This window comes from Haliotis rufescens, unplaced genomic scaffold (genome assembly GCF_023055435.1).
Source record: "Haliotis rufescens isolate VD_foot unplaced genomic scaffold, xgHalRufe1.0.p SCAF_4, whole genome shotgun sequence".
In the NCBI taxonomy this organism is placed as follows: domain Eukaryota; kingdom Metazoa; phylum Mollusca; class Gastropoda; order Lepetellida; family Haliotidae; genus Haliotis; species Haliotis rufescens.
Window position 1 is genome coordinate 6,621,106 of NW_025964112.1, and position 19,385 is coordinate 6,640,490.

The 19,385-nt window shown below is 41.0% G+C and overlaps 2 protein-coding genes across 2 annotated transcripts in view; both read left to right on the plus strand.

Moving 5' to 3' along the window:
- The window catches only part of LOC125372429 (extensin-like), a 68,486-nt gene that overhangs the window by 41,380 nt on the left and 7,721 nt on the right, over positions 1–19,385 (plus strand). The gene's annotated exons all lie outside the window — the stretch shown is intronic.
- The window catches only part of LOC124143044 (carbohydrate sulfotransferase 11-like), an 86,248-nt gene that overhangs the window by 14,179 nt on the left and 52,684 nt on the right, over positions 1–19,385 (plus strand). Inside the window, exon 2 of the mRNA XM_048381723.1 lies at positions 12,473–12,618. The gene's annotated coding sequence lies outside the window, so the exon portion shown is untranslated. The remainder of the gene's footprint in view (positions 1–12,472; positions 12,619–19,385) is intronic.

The following is a 19,385-nucleotide window of genomic DNA, read 5'->3' on the forward strand; positions in this document are numbered from 1 at the left end:
ATAAAACGTTCCACATAGTTCTGACGACGGACTAAGAATAACATTAGCCAGAGGTCTTTAGTATGTCGCGTTTGTCCCCGACCGTGGCGGTTATAGTGTGTCAGTGGGTTGGGTTCACAGTGGGTGCAGCGGGGTAGGTTTGTGTCCCAGGTTCGATTCCCTACATGGGTACAACGTGTGAAGCCTATTTCTAGTGTCCCCCGCCGTGATATTGCTGGAATATTGCTAAAAGCGGCGTAAAACCATACTCACTCACTCTAGTGTCTCCTGTCGTCATGGTGCTGGAATGTTATTTTAACTAGTACTTTGGGTATTTGTAACCTTAACCTAGCCTGATATATGTCACTAAACCAAGAAGAAAAACAATCATCTATAGTTTTAGCATTAAACTATGGGGACAGAGTACGTTTATACACTAAATCAGCCAGGAGACGGGCGTCGGTTGTGGCCGTACTTGCTTACAAACCTAAAAGTAGGACATCCAGTACACACGGGAATTGTTGGGCTGGGGTCCTGTGCGGGGACCTCGTCAGCAATAATCACCAACACGTTTACACGTGTACGACGTGACGTGCCTGAGTGGTGGTCGATGAGGTGGATGGAGTCGATGTAAGTATTTTAGAAGCATTCTATTCTGAGGATGACTGCTTTGGGGAAGGGCGGAGTAGACTTTATCAGACGACTTATGACAGTCAGTGTTAAACTACGGGGCCTGGTTTCACAAAGAGATCTTACCTTACCTAAAGTCAATGTTTAGACTCAGGGCCTGGATACACAAAAAGATCTTACCTTACTTAATGTCAATGTTAAGACGCAGGGCCTGGATACACAAAGAGATCTTACCTTACTTAATGTCAATGTTTAGACTCAGGGCCCGGATACACAAAGATATCTTACCTTACTTAATGTCAATGTTTAGACGCAGGGCCTGGATACACAAAGAGATCTTACCTTACTTAATGTCAATGTTTTGACTCAGGGCCCGGATACACAAAGACATCTTACCTTACTTAATGTCAATGTTTAGACGCAGGGCCTGGATACACAAAGAGATCTTACCTTACTTAATGTCAATGTTTAGACTCAGGGCCTGGATACACAAAGAGATCTTACCTTACTTAATGTCAATGTTTAGACTCAGGGCCTGGATACACAAAGAGATCTTACCTTACTTAATGTCAATGTTTAGACTCAGGGCCTGGATACACAAAGATATCTTACCTTACTTAATGTCAATGTTTTGACTCAGGGCCTGGATACACAAAGAGATCTTACCTTACTTAATGCCAATGTTTAGACGCAGGGCCTGGATACACAAAGATATCTTACCTTACTTAATGTCAATGTTTAGACTCAGGGCCTGGATACACAAAGAGATCTTACCTTACTTAATGTCAATGTTTAGACTCAGGGCCTGGTTTCACGAAGAGATCTTACCTTACTTAATATCATTTGGGCGGTCGGGTAGCCTAGTGGTTAAAGCGTTCGCTCTTCACGCCGAAGACCCGGGTTCGATTCCCGACATGGGTACAATGTGTGAAGCCCATTTCTAGTGTCCCCAGCTGTGATATTGCTGGAATATTGCTAAAAGCGGCGTAAAACCGTACTCACTCACTAACATCAATGCTTAGATCCAAGGCTTGGTTAAACAAAGATATTTTACCTTACTTAATGTCTCTTCATTTTCCTAATGGAGTAAAGGTTTTTTTAATAATAGGCAGGTCATTACATTTATCTGTACCCTGATTAACGATTTAATGTAACGACTGTAATAATATCACTCTGAAGTAAAACCTTTAGTATATCGGGTGACAAACGAGGTGTTTTTTCTGAATAAGACCAGGTAACCTGTTTAGTGGTAAATCTATCAGTGACATATTATTTTCGGTTGCGCCCAGCCCTTACTCTAATGCTATAGCTCTAAATAAAGCAAGTCTAGATTTTCCACAGGTAATACCCAACCACATTGGAGGTCCTTTTCAATATAAATGCCGTTGCCTGTTTCTATCAAATGATATATTTTCAGAGAATAAGTGTTCGTCTACCTGCATAGGGTGGCACGGGTGGCCCAGTCGTCTAAGGCGCCGCGATTCGCTGTGCAGAGTTGCGTCCCTTCGGTACGCCAGAAACCTATGAATGTGGGTTCGAATCCCGGTTCGCCCCTAACCTTAGGTTTCTAGGTTTGTAAGCACCATATCCGTGCTTGTGGGTTTCACCGACGCGGTAAACGTCTGAGACCTGCATCACTTCGGGATTTCCTCCCGCATTAAGCTGACACGCCGTGATATAAATGGAATAATGTTAAAAGCGGCGTTAAACCCAACTCACTCACTCACTAAAGCTGCATATAGTCAACCTTGGTTTCTACCTTGTCATGTAGACGTGCTTCTAGACATGACACCGGGGTATTCCTCCCAGGCGTATCTATGCTTTTACCACTCACAGTATTTACATATGCTTGGCTTCAATCGAATAAAATGACTAGATGTTATCTGTGTGCTTCAGTCTCGATCAGCGCGCATATACATTCGGAGTATCTATTCCACCTGTACTTTTCGTTAGATCATCGACGCTATCGCACAAAGCAAACAGACGTTTTTAGAGATATGCGCAATTATATGCATGTGTACCTTCCCAGGCCGTGGGAGAGATATGTACCGTTATGTTTATGTTATAGACATCCATGTTTATTTCATTGCCAGTCTAGTCTACAAATACTACCGCTCCAGTGCAGAGGTCGACTTTCAAAACAAACAAGTATTTTTTCTGTCGTGCAAGTTTGTTCAAGTGTCAGGGTATATTGCGAGTGAGTGAGTGAGTGAATGAGTGAATGAGTGAGTGAGTGAGTGAGTGGGTGGGTGGGTGAGTGAGTGAGTGAGTGAGTGAGTGAGTGGGTGAGTGGGTGGGTGGTTAAGTGAGTGAGTGAGCGAGTTAGCGAGCGAGCGAGCGGGCGGGCGGGTGGATTTGGGGTTTGGGTGGGTGGATAGATGGGTGGGTGGGTGATTGGTTGTGTGGGTGAGTGAGTGAGTTTTAAAGCCTCTTTGACCAGTATTTGACTTGTATCACAGTCTCAGCAACCTAGGATTGAGTTGACCCAAGTGACGCATGTCTTGTGTGACCCCCACAAGCACGGACATGGTGCGTTAAGACCACGGATTACAATCCTTCGAACACCAATCTGCAAACCCTTGCACACCAAAGGGACGCAACTCTCCTATTAAACCGAAAGCCCCACCTTCCAAGCAATTACTACACACACACCGGGACATTACTTATTAACTTTGATTCTTTAAACCCGACACTTGTTAATACGGACGGTGTCAATAGAAGCGGCACTGCCCGGATTAACTGGGATTCACCGTATTCAAGTCAGCTGATTTACCAGTTTATCAGAAAACAATTATTAGGAGCAGTGTGATCTTAAAACGGAACAGACTGTTTTAGTTTTTTTCCGCTGCATGTTTTTTTTCCTGGAAATATGCCCAGAAGACACAATAGACTCTCGGGTGTACTTTCTTGTTAACATTGATCTAAGGCACCATTTATTTAATACCCTGGGGATGTGCGCGGTGGGTTCGGGGGCATTAGAATATTCGTTAAAGTCAGATTATTTGGTAGGCCCATGCTTTTAGAAATACAAAAAAGAATTATCTTTGAGGAGATGATGAAATTAAGTTTATGCCCAACACATGTTTTAGAACCAGAATTTGTCCAGAGAACAAGTTATTCCTGAGGCTTAAATATTTATTCCAATATTTTCGGAAACAATGACCTGTTTCAAGTTTTTGAATGACATTTTAATAGAAGTGATACACATAAGAAAGGGAATTTATGAATGTCAACTTTGTTCTGTTTGTCAAAAGATATATCTTTCCCACTCCAGCCCCCAAACACCCTCCTTTTAACTTTTACTGTACGCTACTCCTCATGTACCTACATGTACCAAACCCCTCGCAAGAACGCAAAATACATGTCTAACAATATGCTATTCATTACCTGCCGGGACACCAGAAGAAATCCCGTTCCGATTTGTCGTACAGTTGATGAAGCGGCATGTCTGACTATGGGATGAATAATATGATCTTTAGTAGGATACAATGCTATCTCCACCCGTGATCTGATACCCGGGGTCAGTTTGAAACCGGACACCCAGGCCTTTGACCACTGGTGGCTTAGCGTGACGTGGCTCCTGGCGCCGACACAATGGCGACTTTGTCCGGGGATTTAAAAGAAAAAGATAAACCATCGTAATGACAGATACCGTTCACAGTAGTAGTAATGTGGTAAGCATGTTCAAATACAGTGTTCTTAGCGTCAAGTCTCCCCAAAGTACGCTGTGCTAATAACTACACTCTGTGGTTATTAGGGCCACGGGTGGGCCAGTCGTCCCTTAGGCTTACCGAAACCTATAATCGTGAGTTCGAATCCCGGTTCGTTTTTCAGCACCCTACCCATGCTCAGGGGTTTCATCAAAGTGGTAACCGTCTGAGAAGTGCATCACTTTTGTCATTCCTCCCAAATGAAGCTGGTACGACTTTGTTCCATGCGGCGTAGATCCACTCACAACAATGGTTACTGACAAATGTACCACATGGATATTTTCTACATTCTTAATTTGTTTTAAACTTATATGAATATTTTTTATCATACTTCCAGTGCCCGCACACACATACTCTAATGTTGATTAAGACATTAAAACAGAAGAATCCGTATATATCGACACTTTGGTCTTATATCGCCACTCCGTTCGTCTCGAACTACGGGTATCTCGATATGAAACATAATGTCCCCGGGACTTCGAGTTCAGGCATTTAGTTCTCTGTGGGCATATGGTATTCTAGTTTACATACCTACGTTGTGGCTAACTAGATAAGATAGGATATACTAAATCAGTAACAAGGATGATCTACAGGCAGCATCGTTTGTCACTCAAGATTAAACGCTTGCTTGTGTATATATAATGACGCAGGTCAGATTCAGGGGTCAGTTACAGTGTGGCTACATACTCGCCAGTCATAGTACCCCCACATAATCATGGGTAGGTTATGGTTTCGCCCCAATAATCAAGGGTAGAAACAAATAGTCAATGGTAGACCCAATAGTCAAGGATAGACCCATTAGTCAAGGGTAGACCCAATAGTTAAGGATAGACCCAATAGTCAAGAGTAGACCCAATAGTCATGGGTAGACACAAATAGTCAAGAGTAGACACCAGCAGTCAAGGGTAGACACCAATAGTCAAGAGTAGACCCAATAGTCAAGGGAAGACCCAATAGTCAAGAGTAGACCCAATAGTCAAGAGTAGAAACCAATAGTCAAGAGTAGACCCAATAGTCAAGGGTAGGCCCAAAAGTCAAGAGTAGACCCAATAGTCAAGAGTAGACCCAATAGTCAAGGACAGACCCAATAGTCAAGAGTAGACACCAATAGTCAAGAGTAGAAACCAATAGTCAAGAGTAGACCAAATAGTCAAGGGTAGACCCAATAGTCAAGAGTAGAACTCATAGTCAAGAGTAGACCCAATAGTCAAGGGTAGGCCCAAAAGTCAAGAGTAGACCCAATAGTCAAGGATAGACCCAATAGTCAAGGACAGACCCAATAGTCAAGAGTAGACCCAATAGTCAAGAGTAGACCCAATAGTCAAGGATAGACCCAATAGTCAAGGATAGACCCAATAGTCAAGAGTAGACACCAATAGTCATGGGTAGACACAAATAGTCAAGAGTAGACACCAACAGTCAAGGGTAGACACCAATAGTCAAGAGTAGACACCAACAGTCAAGGGAAGACCCAATAGTCAAGAGTAGACCCAATAGTCAAGAGTAGAAACCAATAGTCAAGAGTAGACCCAATAGTCAAGGGTAGACCCAATAGTCAAGAGTAGAACCAATAGTCAAGAGTAGACCCAATAGTCAAGGGTAGGCCCAAAAGTCAAGAGTAGACCCAATAGTCAAGGATAGACCCAATAGTCAAGGACAGACCCAATAGTCAAGAGTAGACCCAATAGTCAAGGGTAGACCCAATAGTCAAGGATAGACCCAATAGTCAAGAGTAGGCCCAATAGTCATGGGTAGACACAAATAGTCAAGAGTAGACACCAACAGCCAAGGGTAGACACCAATAGTCAAGGGAAGACCCAATAGTCAAGAGTAGACCCAATAGTCAAGAGTAGAAACCAATAGTCAAGGGTAGACCCAATAGTCAAGGGTAGGCCCAAAAGTCAAGAGTAGGCCCAATAGTAAAGGATAGACCCAATAGTCAAGGACAGACCCAATAGTCAAGAGTAGACCCAATAGTCAAGAGTAGACACCAATAGTCAAGAGTAGACCCAATAGTCAAGAGTAGACCCAATAGTCAAGAGTAGACCCAATAGTCAAGGGTAGACACCAATAGTCAAGAGTGGACCCAACAGTCAAGAGTAGACACCAATAGTCAAGAGTAGACCCAATAATCAAGGGTAGACCCAATAGTCAAGAGTAGAACCAATAGTCAAGAGTAGACCCAATAGTCATGGGTGGACCCCTAATAGACAAGGATAGATTATTGTTATGCCCTCACTATTGAGGGGTAGAGTGCGGACGGTATTTCCCACATTAGCATGTATGGATCAGGGACTTCTCACGTTGACAACATAATCTCAAAATGGTTACACGTCTACAATAGGCCTTACAAGTAATTGGACGGAGATTGAGCATGGGTTTAGGTGGGTCGCTGAGATATCATCTTTGGTCCTGGGATAGGATTATCTAGTCCCGTTCAGATCTGGCCGATTTCAGAAGTTTATCCCTAAATTCGTCTGTGTATATCTGAACTATAACGTATTCTTCACTTCCCATTGTGGAGTCAGTGGTTCTGTGCTTAGATCTGGCTTGTGTGGTTTTACCTACAATTGACTTTGTTTAACTCACCTCAATGTAATATTAAGGTCGTCAGTCGTAAACTTTTGCCATTTGTTTTCTGCATTCCTGGTAATACTTAATGCATGGGGGCGGTCGGGTAGCCTAGTAGTTTAAGCGTTCGCTCGTCACGCATAAACCCGGGTTCGATTCCCGACATGGTGTCCCCCGCCGTGATATTGCTGGAATATTGCTAAAAGCGGCATAAAACCATACTCACTCACTTAATGAATGAAACCAGTACAGTGCCGTGATGTTTAGTGAAGTGTGATCTCACGTTTTCTTTCAATGTCTACATATTTTTGTTCAAGAACAGAAATGTGCCCAACTGAACCGGCGCAGTAATGGCTGGTCACAATAACACTTAATAATGCTGGGTTAAAATCTTGCATTACCTTGTAATCATTACGTGTCCGTTTTCTACATTGATTATTTGCATATCCGCAACTTGGTAGCCAAGTGGTTTGAGCGTTGATCCAGCTCACACTGGAACCAGGGTTCGATTCCCAGCATGGGTCCGTTTATAAAACTTTTTCTTGGTAATAGCTGCGTAAGGACATGCTGGTGGCCCTGTGGCCCCAGGTGCTGTCACAGGGCCACGGATAGCCATACTATACTGACTGTACTGATTACATTAAAAAAATGTTTTTAATGTAATCTGTACAGTCAGTATAGTATGGCTATCCGTGGCCCTGTGGGTGCTGTAACTCGAGTTTTGTCCCATAGGCAAGCCAGAAACTTCTCTTATTACCATGCTCTTATTATGTGTGGGGCTGTCAGCACCATGCTCGTAAATGTCCAAAACGTGCTTCATTCCACATCAAGCTGTCAAGCCGTGATATAAACCAAGTACTGTTCAAAGCGGCGTTAAACAACCTCACTCACTCACTAATAGCTGCGTCAAAACCAAATGCACTTCCTCTGGTTACCATCGCGTCATGCACATATGGGAGACATCGCTACAACACTGTGTCTCGTGTCCATGTCCAGCTGAACAATATCAACACATTTTCATAAAGGCTTCATTCATTTTTAAAAACCCACTCCCTTCGGTAAGTGTCAGTCTACACATAAAACAATGGTGTTTTCACGGTGAGATGAGAAACTCGGTGACCGCGTACTTTGTCACCGTCAACAGTATTCCTGCTCTAATGCCCTACTTTTAAAAAAACAATGTGGGTCATTTTTTTCTTCCTGATCCGCACCATCGTGTGTGTTCGTGACTGAATGATTCTAACAATCAGATGGCAAAAACAGACATGAATGCGAAGCATCGTTGAAAATTAGGTTTTAAATCAAATTCAGAAGATGTTTTTAATTGTTTCAGCTTTCGTTTCCCCATGACGTCCTTTTTTAAACTTTTCTCCGGTCACAGACACGGAATTTCTACATATGGAGATGGCAATCTCCCCATAAAGACGCCTATTGCTATTTCGGGAAAAATAGAAGTATGTCATCAACGTGAACCAAACTTGAAATGTTCCAAATAAATCGTGCAACTGTTTCCTTCGTTAATAAAAACAATATCTTTGGTGAGTAAAATTCTTTACATCATACATGAAACATAAACTTGAGTAATGCCTCTGCTTGATATCGCAAGGGCGGACAGGCCTAGTAAATCACCCCACTGAACTTAATACTTCACATGTGCAGCGTTCAACTTAGTATCGAACCCACCGCTCGAGTGTGTTAGTTTCCCAGTACTTAACAGTGTGTTAACCTCAGCAGCGTTTGGGCTTGGAAGAAATTAACTGAATATTTCTATGAAAAATGGCAATTTTTAAAAATCGAATACTGAATGTTTTTTGATTATACGCTTTAGTAATTGGTCCCTTTTGTGATAATATGAAACAGATAAACACGATGTGGGAGGCACCCTCAGGCACCTTACATCTTTACCTAAAGCATCTTCATCAATGATCTCACTAATACCACTACGCACCGTCTGTATAACTAACGTATTACGTCCACTTCTAACTTCAGTGATAATTTTTTTGTAAGCATAGGGGCGGTGGGATAGCCTGGTGTTTAAAGCGTCACGCCGATGATCCTGGTTCGATTCCCTACATGGGTACAATGTGTGAGGCCATTTCTGGTGTCCCCCGCCGTGAAATTGCTGAAATACATGTATTGCTAAAACCATACTCACTCACTCACTCACTCACTCACTCACTCACTCACTCACTCACTCACTCTGTAAGCATATGATTCTTCCTGAAGTAAATAATATTCACAATCTCAAAGTGACTTGTAGGTACTATACATGGTTGATGTAGTATGTGGCATGGCTTCCCAATCCTTGGACTGACATTTAGTCTCTGAAATCTTATATTACACAATATCCTTCTTGACTCTAAAAATAAAAAAAAATCCATTTGCTGATTTCACTGTGGAATAGAGCTAGCTTGAGCTGGCTAAACTTGCTTTAGACTTGCTTTTGTATGGATTTCTAGATTTTTTTTTTCATAAAATAAATATATTCCACAGTCATGGTGCAGGACTACCCAATCCTGTGTTGCACAATCAATGATTCGTTGCCGAAAGGCCGATATTAACAAAGCATAATCACCGACTTCTTCGATCGACATATAACAAAGGCCGAAGCCACACAATACACGTTCAACATGACCGAATTTGGCCAATTATGATATGCTAACATGTCATATGTATTAGTCACATGACTCAGTCTCGAGATACACATCAAGATCCGGGGTAGAATAGGTTTTCAGTAATCCATGCTTGCGACTATGCTTATCGTAAGAGGCGACTAACGGGATCGGGTGGACAGGGCGACTTGGTTGATGCATGTCATTGATCCCAAATTGCGTGGATCGATGCTCAGGATATCAATCACCGGATTGATGGGTCCATAACCGATTATTTACAAACTGCCGTCATATAGCTGGAATATTGTTGACAAACAAACAGTCTTGAGAGCAAGGGGCGGTCGGGTAGCCTAGTGGTTAAAGCGTTCGCTCGTCACGCCGAAGACCCGGGTTCGATTCCCGACATGGGTACAATGTGTGAAGCCCATTTCTGGTGTCCCCCGCCGTGACATTGCTGGAATATTGCTAAAAGCGGCGTAAAACCATACTCACTCACTCACTCTTGAGAGCAATGAAAGAACGGATTCAGTGTCACGTGGAACAGAAGGCTTTTACGCCTCTTTTCATCATTATTCCAGTAATATCACTGCGAACTCCATAAAAGGGCTTCTCCCATTGGACCCAGGCTGGGAGCCGATGTGTAGTCATCGACTTCCACCTCTTAACCAAAAGACACGAGTACGTTAGTGATAGAGTCGCAGAGACGTATTGCGTTACACAGTGAATATAAATGTGCAACAAATCTTTCCTGTGCAGGTGAGCTACATAGCCTGTCACTCAACCACACCGACCACTCATAAACATGTCTCCTAAATGAACATGTAGTTTACTTGAGGGTGAAGACTTTTTAATCCAGGTGAAACCCTTGTGTTTAACTAGCTTTCGATTTCCTGTTCAAATGTATGGAAGCCTGTTACAACGATTACCGCTTTCTTCTGAGATGACCAAAAACAGCGTTGTGAGTGAAACACGTTTAACGCCGCTTTGAACACTAGTTCGGTCATGTGAGCTTATGGAGACAATACAGTTGTAAGGTGACGCATTCCTTTGCTGAAACCAGGGGTCATAATCAAGTCTTCAGTGTTTACCACTGTGAAACACACGAGCACGATAGGAGAAGAATGCAATGGGCCATATTAAGGTAGAATTTGGAATTCGAAGTCACGAAATCGGCGCATGGGTATTTAATATTTTGGAGGGAAATATAGCTTTCGTGCTATGGCGCACCCATACATACATTTTCGAATATCACACACAAATATTTTATGACACAAAATGTAATTCCATTCAAACATTCCATCTAAAATAATGCAGATTTGACGTAAATTTTAACTCACTCACTCACTCTAATCACAGAAATACTTAAGAAAGTAACATATGTTTTGCCTGAGGTTCACACGATGCCCGCTTTCACGTTCAGTACTATTTTCCCACAATGCACTAGCACTAACAAAAATAATATTTTTGGGTAGCATTCCTGAAGTTGAGAGTTGAATGACAACAAACTATTTCACGAATAAAACGTTTCAACATTCGTATCTTCGTTGATACAAGTCGTACCGAACGCTGCTGTGTCCAGGGTACCACGGGAAGCCACTTCCACACGCGTCTATTTGCACAGTGTTTTACACACGAATAAAAGAAACGTTTGCACTATTTGCGTAGGCTTATACTGTTTAGTACAGTTCTGAACCAACCTCTTCAAATGACAATCACAGTAAACTCTTCATCCAGACAATTATGCGCGGATACGCCCTGCAAAAGAATATACTCTCTCACTGGGCCATAAAAGAAGGGGAGGGGTAGGGCGAGGTTTCCCAGACAAACAGAGGAAGAATACATCATGCGTCACACTGCCGAAAGCGCCACCACCCAACTCCTTTACTTTGCAAACATAGATTTGTTCTTATACATATTATTTGTAAAGTGAATTTAATAAATGAAAAACCTTGACCCCAAAACAATAATTTACGGGTACACCAGTATGTACGCTTGTACACGAACGAAGTTCACTTTCTGGTGACGATGCCCGCCGCGTCAACTATTGGACTGTTCTTGCGTCATATTTGGATAATTTGTTTTGTTGTATTTTGTAGATATATGTTTTAAATAAAATAACTTTATAAATTTCCGCGATTTATGTTAGTCTAGATCTGGATGATACTCGTATTCCGACCGTACTCCAACGATGGTCGGGGTGGGGGTAGGGGTGCGGGTGAGGGTGGGGTTGGGGGATGGTAACTCTAGCTCGTTACGTCGTGGGTTCGATTCCCGACACTGGAACGATGCGTGAAGCCAATTTCCGGTGTCCCCCGTGTGTGATATTGCTGACGTCAAGGTAAACTCAACTCACGACGCGAATCGATATTCGCGGACTAACCACTTAACCACCCCATCTCTTATTATGATAAACGGAAAGATGAAAATACATCAAAATCCTAGACTTTCCCGCTTGTATAAATTTGCTATCCGTAAGAGCGAATAACACTATTGCCAGGTATCCAAATATTTTGTTAGCCATAATTGAGGCAGTCATGAGCTTGTTTCTGTTACACTGCGCTTCAAGACCAACAGACTATTTAACGATATGATATATATGTATGATGTATGACCCATATCCACTTACTCAACTGGTATAGCATCAGTTAGTTTAAACTATCCGCAAACATGCAAGAAAAACTAGATGCAAAGAATGTCTTCAATGCCATTCGGCTAGAAGAACGACTTCGGGAAACTGATAGCTGAAGTGATGTTATCCTTCACACAAGTGGTTTCAATTTATCAGTCGCTTGTTGATAGATTTTATCAGGTGGAGTTAAATGATATCCTTCTGTCATCAAAGACCGGTACGCGGTGTGGTGGTGCTGTTAACGGAAGGCTGAATCGCTCATGCGTAGCAGCCAAGCGAATGCCGTTAAATATAACTGGGTTAGATAGAGTTGCGTCTCAAACCACCGTCTCATGTTACAGAGAGCGGCTGACAGTTGTGCGACGGTGGAACATACGACACTACCTTCTTCACGACTGATTACAGGTGTGTGAGTGAAAAGGACCCCGCCATGGATTAAATACTGGGGAAAAGACAGGTGGACATTGTGATTGTGGACAGTTTGAAGGTAAATATTATATTTTAAAGTAACATAGATGTCGCAGGTGTTTGCTTTCAAACATATGTTATACTTTGACAAGTGATTCCATAGTTTAAAGACATTTACCAGTATAAAGATGTATGTATGTTTGTATTTGTATTTAATTATGTTTAATATCGAATAGTATTAATATAAATTCGATATCATGACAGCGTTGATCATGTGGTATAAATAAGTAATAAATGCAATTACGGATATAAGGATAAATAATATATATTCTGTTTTGGGGGGTTTGCACATAAAACAGATACTTAAAGACGGTACTACGTTTCTCAAATGAAAAATCACAACTTTCTATCCACAAGCGATAGTAAGTTGATGAAAGCATTGTGCCTTAAACAACATGTGCCCGAATGAACGTTGTATTTGTGTTCTTCATTCACTGTACTATCAAACAAGTGTGTCCGCGTAACGCATTTGCGCATAAACTCCAACACATATTATACTATCGGCCACGAGACATATAGAACCATTCTGTCTAATTTTCAAGGATGCTAAAACGTAAGGCGTGATATTCGAAATAAAAAATAAACCTAGAATCTACCTCGAAGTATAGCCGTGCGGTATAGATACAGTTAACTTCACTACGGTCTGATAAAGTTACATCTCTGAAATTCGCTATTTTTTAAGACTATCACATATTTTCCACTGCATTACACACATCTCGATCGCGATGTGTTCAGGTACTTCAGTACATCCGAGTTGAATGTACGTGTAGATCGAGATATCCGTAGTTAAAAGGAGATGAGCCACAGATAGCGTCACAAAACATGGTACCCGGTACTCGAAGACAATTTCATTGAGAGCGTTAGGCAATATGGGAAATAATCTATAGACCCGCACAGCTGGAACCGGAATTCCAGCCCCAGAGCTATAGTACACCCATAGTATAGGCAGTATTTATGATGATTCGTCATATGATACCAGCGACCTCCTACTATATGTTTTAGTGGTTATTACACGGAATATCTGTGGGAATCTGGATAATGACTGGTCCCCAGTAACCAATACTTGTGTGCTTAGCCACTCAGTGGATCGGGTGGTCAGTTTTAGTGACTTGGTTGAGTTTGGGCGTGGTTGAACTCTGACGGTGTGGGACGTTGTACAGAATATTAATCAGTGATTTGTTTGGTCAAGCTTCGATTATTTACAGCGTCATATATGTGTGTCACAAATGGATTTTAAACTGTATTAAACATTAAACATGCGTGTCGACATGGGATTACCTACCATATCAAACAAGATTGTCGAATATGCTTATCGAAATACGATCATCTACCATATCAAACATGCGTGTCGAAACAGGATTATCTACCATATCAAACAAGATTGTCAAATATGCGTATCGAAATAGGATTATCTACCATATCAAACATGCGTGTCGAAATACGATTGTCTACCATATCAAACAAGATTGTCAAATATGCGTATCGAAATAGGATTATCTACCATATCAAACATGCGTGTCGAAATACGATTGTCTACCATATAAACGTGCGTGTCGAAATAGGATTATCTATCATATCAAACATGCATGTCAAAATACGATTGTCTACCATATTAAACGTGCGTGTCGAAATAGGATTATCTACCATATCATACATGCGTATCGAAATAGGATTATGTACCATATCAAACATGCGCGTCAAAATACGATTGTCTACCATATTAACGTGCGTGTCGAAATAGGATTATCTACCATATCAAACATGCGTGTCGAAATAAGATTATCTACCATATTAAACATGCGTATCGAAATAGGATTATCTACCATATCAAACATGCGTGTCGACATACGATTGTCTACCATATTAAACGTGCGTGTCGAAATAGGATTAACTACCATATCAAACATGCGTATCAAAATAGGATTATCTACCATATCAAACATGCGTATCGAAATAGGATTATCTACCATATTAAACGTGCGTGTCGAAATAAGATTATCTACCATATCATACATGCGTATCGAAATAGGATTATGTACCATATCAAACATGCGCGTCAAAATACGATTGTCTACCATATTAACGTGCGTGTCGAAATAGGATTATCTACCATATCAAACATGCGTGTCGAAATAAGATTATCTACCATATTAAACATGCGTATCGAAATAGGATTATCTACCATATCAAACATGCGTGTCGACATACGATTGTCTACCATATTAAACATGCGTGTCGAAATAGGATTAACTACCATATCAAACATGCGTATCAAAATAGGATTATCTACCATATCAAACATGCGTATCGAAATAGGATTATCTACCATATCAAACATGCGTGTCGAAATCGGATTATCTACCATATCAAACATGCGTGTCGAAACAGGATTATCTACCATATCAAACATGCGTGTCGAAACAGGATTATCTACCATATGAAACATGCGTGTCGAAATAGGATTATCTACCATATCAAACATGCGTGTCGAAATACGATTATCTACCATATCAAACATGCGTGTCGAAACAGGATTATCTACCATATCAAACAAGCGTGTCGAAACAGGATTATCTACCATATCAAACATGCGTGTCGAAACAGGATTATCTACCATATCAAACATGCGTGTCGAAATAGGATTATCTACCATATCAAACATGCGTGTCGAAACAGGATTATCTACCATATCAAACATGCGTGTCGAAACAGGATTATCTACCATATCAAACATGCGTGTCGAAACAGGATTATCTACCATATCAAACATGAGTGTCGAAACAGGATTATCTACCATATCAAACATGCGTGTCGAAATACGATTATCTACCATATCAAACATGCGTGTCGAAACAGGATTATCTACCATATCAAACATGCGTGTCGAAACACGATTATCTACCATTTCAAACATGCGTGTCGAAATACGATTTTCTACCATATCAAACATGCGTGTCGAAACAGGATTATCTACCATATCAAACATGCGTGTCGAAATCGGATTATCCACCATATCAAACATGAACGTCAAATATGCGGAAAGACACTTTGTTACAGACTCACCCAAATACTTCACAACAATGTTACATAATAAAACGCATGCATGGGACGCTCCATGCGGATTTGAAGGAGACTGTTCTAAAACGTGTTTGCACATTTACAATATAGGATATGTACAATAGCTGACTGACAGCTGTATACAACACTTTTCGTTTTATGTCAAATATCATTCCAGATTTTGCTGGTAAATGGACATAAATTATATACGTGTCGGTATAGGAGTATCTACTACGTTTAACATTCGTATAAAAATATAGCTTATCTACTGTAACAAAAACAGAAGTATCGAAAAAAATGATTTATAAAAGATCTACCCAAGATACTTAAAAAGTTTCAAACATTTTTGTAAACCTCAGACTGATACCACGGCATGCGACGTGGCCACAGCGTGATCAAAAGCCACGTGTCATCACGGTGACGAGGCATCGTAAAGAAACTCCTTATCTGCATCAGGATGTCTAGCCATGCAGCCAACATTTATCACTTGCATCCATAACCAATAACTGTATGCATCGGTTGTGCCTGGATAGGAGAGTTTTATGGCAGTCGGGGTCCCTTAAGCCATAGATTGATGCATGAAAACGCTTGCATGAATGTATAAATAATCCTATAAGTAGCTTTTTACTTACCTTTTCAATTTTACCCCTCTTAAATCAGCATATACTTTTCTTTTTTAAGCAAAAACTAATTAAACTGACACGCAGTGCAGCCATCAAGTTATGCAGATGTTTCTCAAAAGGATACCATGTGCAGTTGGTCTAAAAAGATCGGCAAAACCGTTTCCAAATTCATAAGAAATCCCTGCTTAAAGCAGTCTGTTGTACGAGTCCGAGTCATGAGCATGTCAAAAAGTAATGATACCAGGTGTTCGCGAAAAGTTGAGCGACTGATTAATTGTAAGGATACCGATTTCCTTGCGTCAACACGGGTTCGTTTTGTTAGAGTTTAATTTACTTAAAGACATAGCATAATATGATAAATACTCTCAAAAAATGTAGGGGGTCATAAAATTTCAATGTTAATACCAAGTATTAGAACAAAGATAAGTGTTGACGACAAGCGAGGACGTTTATGTCTGTAAAATGTAGCAACAAAACGCATACTTCAGTTGAGCTTAAGCTCAAACGGCGAATCAAATTGCTGCAAACGTTCATCAAGCTACTGGGGTACGAGTTACGGGTCAGACGATTAAAAATCGTCTCCATGGAGCTCGTCTCCCTGCTCGATGGTTACGTGTCGTGCCACCCTTAAAAATCGTCACGTTGCCAACAGACGCTGGTTGCTGGTCACGTGTCATGTTTTCAGACTAGTCCCGATTCAGTTTGCACTTCCTTGATAGGCGTGGTCGTGTCCGGCGACGTCGACATGAACGTCAAGCCAATGTCAACCTGAGACCTGACCCAAGCAGACAGATTGGGCGGTGTATCGGTTATGGTGTGGGGTGGCATCACTATGACGGAGAAGCCCACTCTATATTGTGCAAGGAATGGGCATCGGATAATACTATCAGGACAATCAACTGACACACTTTGTCGTCCCGTTTGCAAGGCGCGTTGGTCGACGTTTTGTCTTTCAGGACTACTCCCGCGCTCACCGTGCACGAAGAGTCGGTGCTCACCTCCAGCAACACAAGATCCAAAGAACTGTAGAATGCCATGGCCAGCAATGAGCCCAGACCCTTCCCTCGTTGATCACGTCTGGGACATGATAGGGAGTCGTGTGCGTCAACGTCACAGCCCGCCGACCACGTTGACTGAACGTGATCAGGTGCTGCAAGAGGAGTGCGACTCCCTCAAATGGTCATTGGGAGACTCATACGCAGTATGCCTCCTCGAATGAATGTTTGACAAACCGTGACGGTCTTACGCACTACTGATCCTTAAACGTCAACCATGACATCTTACCCCTATCGTCCTTCAAGAACACTGGCGGTCATAACATCTACTGCCTGACTTCACCCCTGGCTGTAATGTATTCCCCATTCGTTTATTATTATCATACAGCTATTACTAGAAACTAATATCGGTAACTATTTTGGAAAGCTTAAGTTTTGTCCGAGTATGCCCTAATTGTTTGAAAAAGTATATAAAGTAATCAGGTAGCTATTCGTTGGGGCACCGTGTCACTGACGTTATGGTGCCGGGTGACGTCTGTGAAACGTTGCTACAAGCATGGAGATGGCGGTTAAATTTCAACGCAGCACAAGAAATTCGACCAAAAAAACGACTCAAGAACGGAATGTGTTTCATTGGTTTAATTCTGACGTATGTGTACATGTAACATGGGTAAGTTTGTTGCCACGTTAGGAATTTACCAAATATTTTTCTCAATTTTTGCGTGTTCTAGATCATTACCCTCCAAGAAACAGATGACGCGAACGAGATAAATGCTGATGTATATATGCTTCTCACTGAAAGTAGAGTATATATATTTACGCCTTTTAGAATTTTCCCTCCAAAAAAGGCAAATGTATTCATTCATACTGGTGTATTTTTGTCTCAATCAATATGTAAAATGAGTCAATTTGTAAAATGACTGAAAGTTTCAAAACGCCAAACTTTTTCAGTCATCTTACAATTATAATTCCGTCAGATTGACAGAACGTTATTAAGAAGTTCAGTAGGGCTTAAACAAATAACAATATACTTATTATGCTTGGATTAGAAGCCACAAAAAATGTTTAAAAAAAATACAATTCTTTATCGTGACATAATAAATGGAAAAATAATTATAAAATGACCGAAGTATTTTGGCATTTTGAATTGCCTACACGAAAATATCAGTCATTTTACAAATTGACTGATTTTACAAACTGAATGTAACATACTGCTCACTGAAAGTGGAGAATGAAGAATTTCGTTCTTTAGGTGTTTACCTCAGTTCACAGGAAGTAGGGGTAGATGATACTGGTAGTGTAGATATGTTCACGTCGTGAATGACGTCATGTATAATGGACGTATGTGGCATCTAGTCAGTACACAAGATTGACCTCCCTTTGATAGACACACATGGCAGTCGTTGATGCGATATTGCTACATGCTGTCGTTATGTTACAGGTTTAAATGTCATAATTAAAAAGCAACTGTTATAACGGTGAGAATTTATCAGATTGTTCACAAGCAGAACAGATTCACATCTAATCTATAGATCTTTAACTACTGTCTTGTTTTAAAAACATAATAGTCGGGCTACGATTCGACACAGGTATCCGACAAAGCATAGATGGAAGAAACTTGCAGCTTTCATTGCTAGATGATTAAATATTCTAAAACGAACATAACGTGTTTCTGAAACGTACAACTGGATCACCCCGCTCTGCTTGTGACGAGACTGCATAAAGAAATTATTATTATTCACTCATGTTTTCAAAACCTACCCATGCTAGAAAAGCCTTTTAACTAAAATCAACCACCATTTGATATGTTTTAAATGTGTGAAATTACATCACAAAATGCTGTTAAGTCTTGCCATGGAAATATCCAGACAGACATAACGTTTGACGCCCGGTTCTTACAACACGCAGCCAATCAGGGGATATACGATACAGATTGTTCTGGCTGGTTCCTAGATCCCATGTCCTCTGCATAAGTGGAACCATCTTGTCAAGATTAATGTTTTATTACATGAACTAAGTGCATGCTTTAATAAAATCAGCACGCTGTGCAAAACATTTCATCGTGTTAATTGCCACCCTCTTCATATATCAGTAATTATGATTCAGTTACG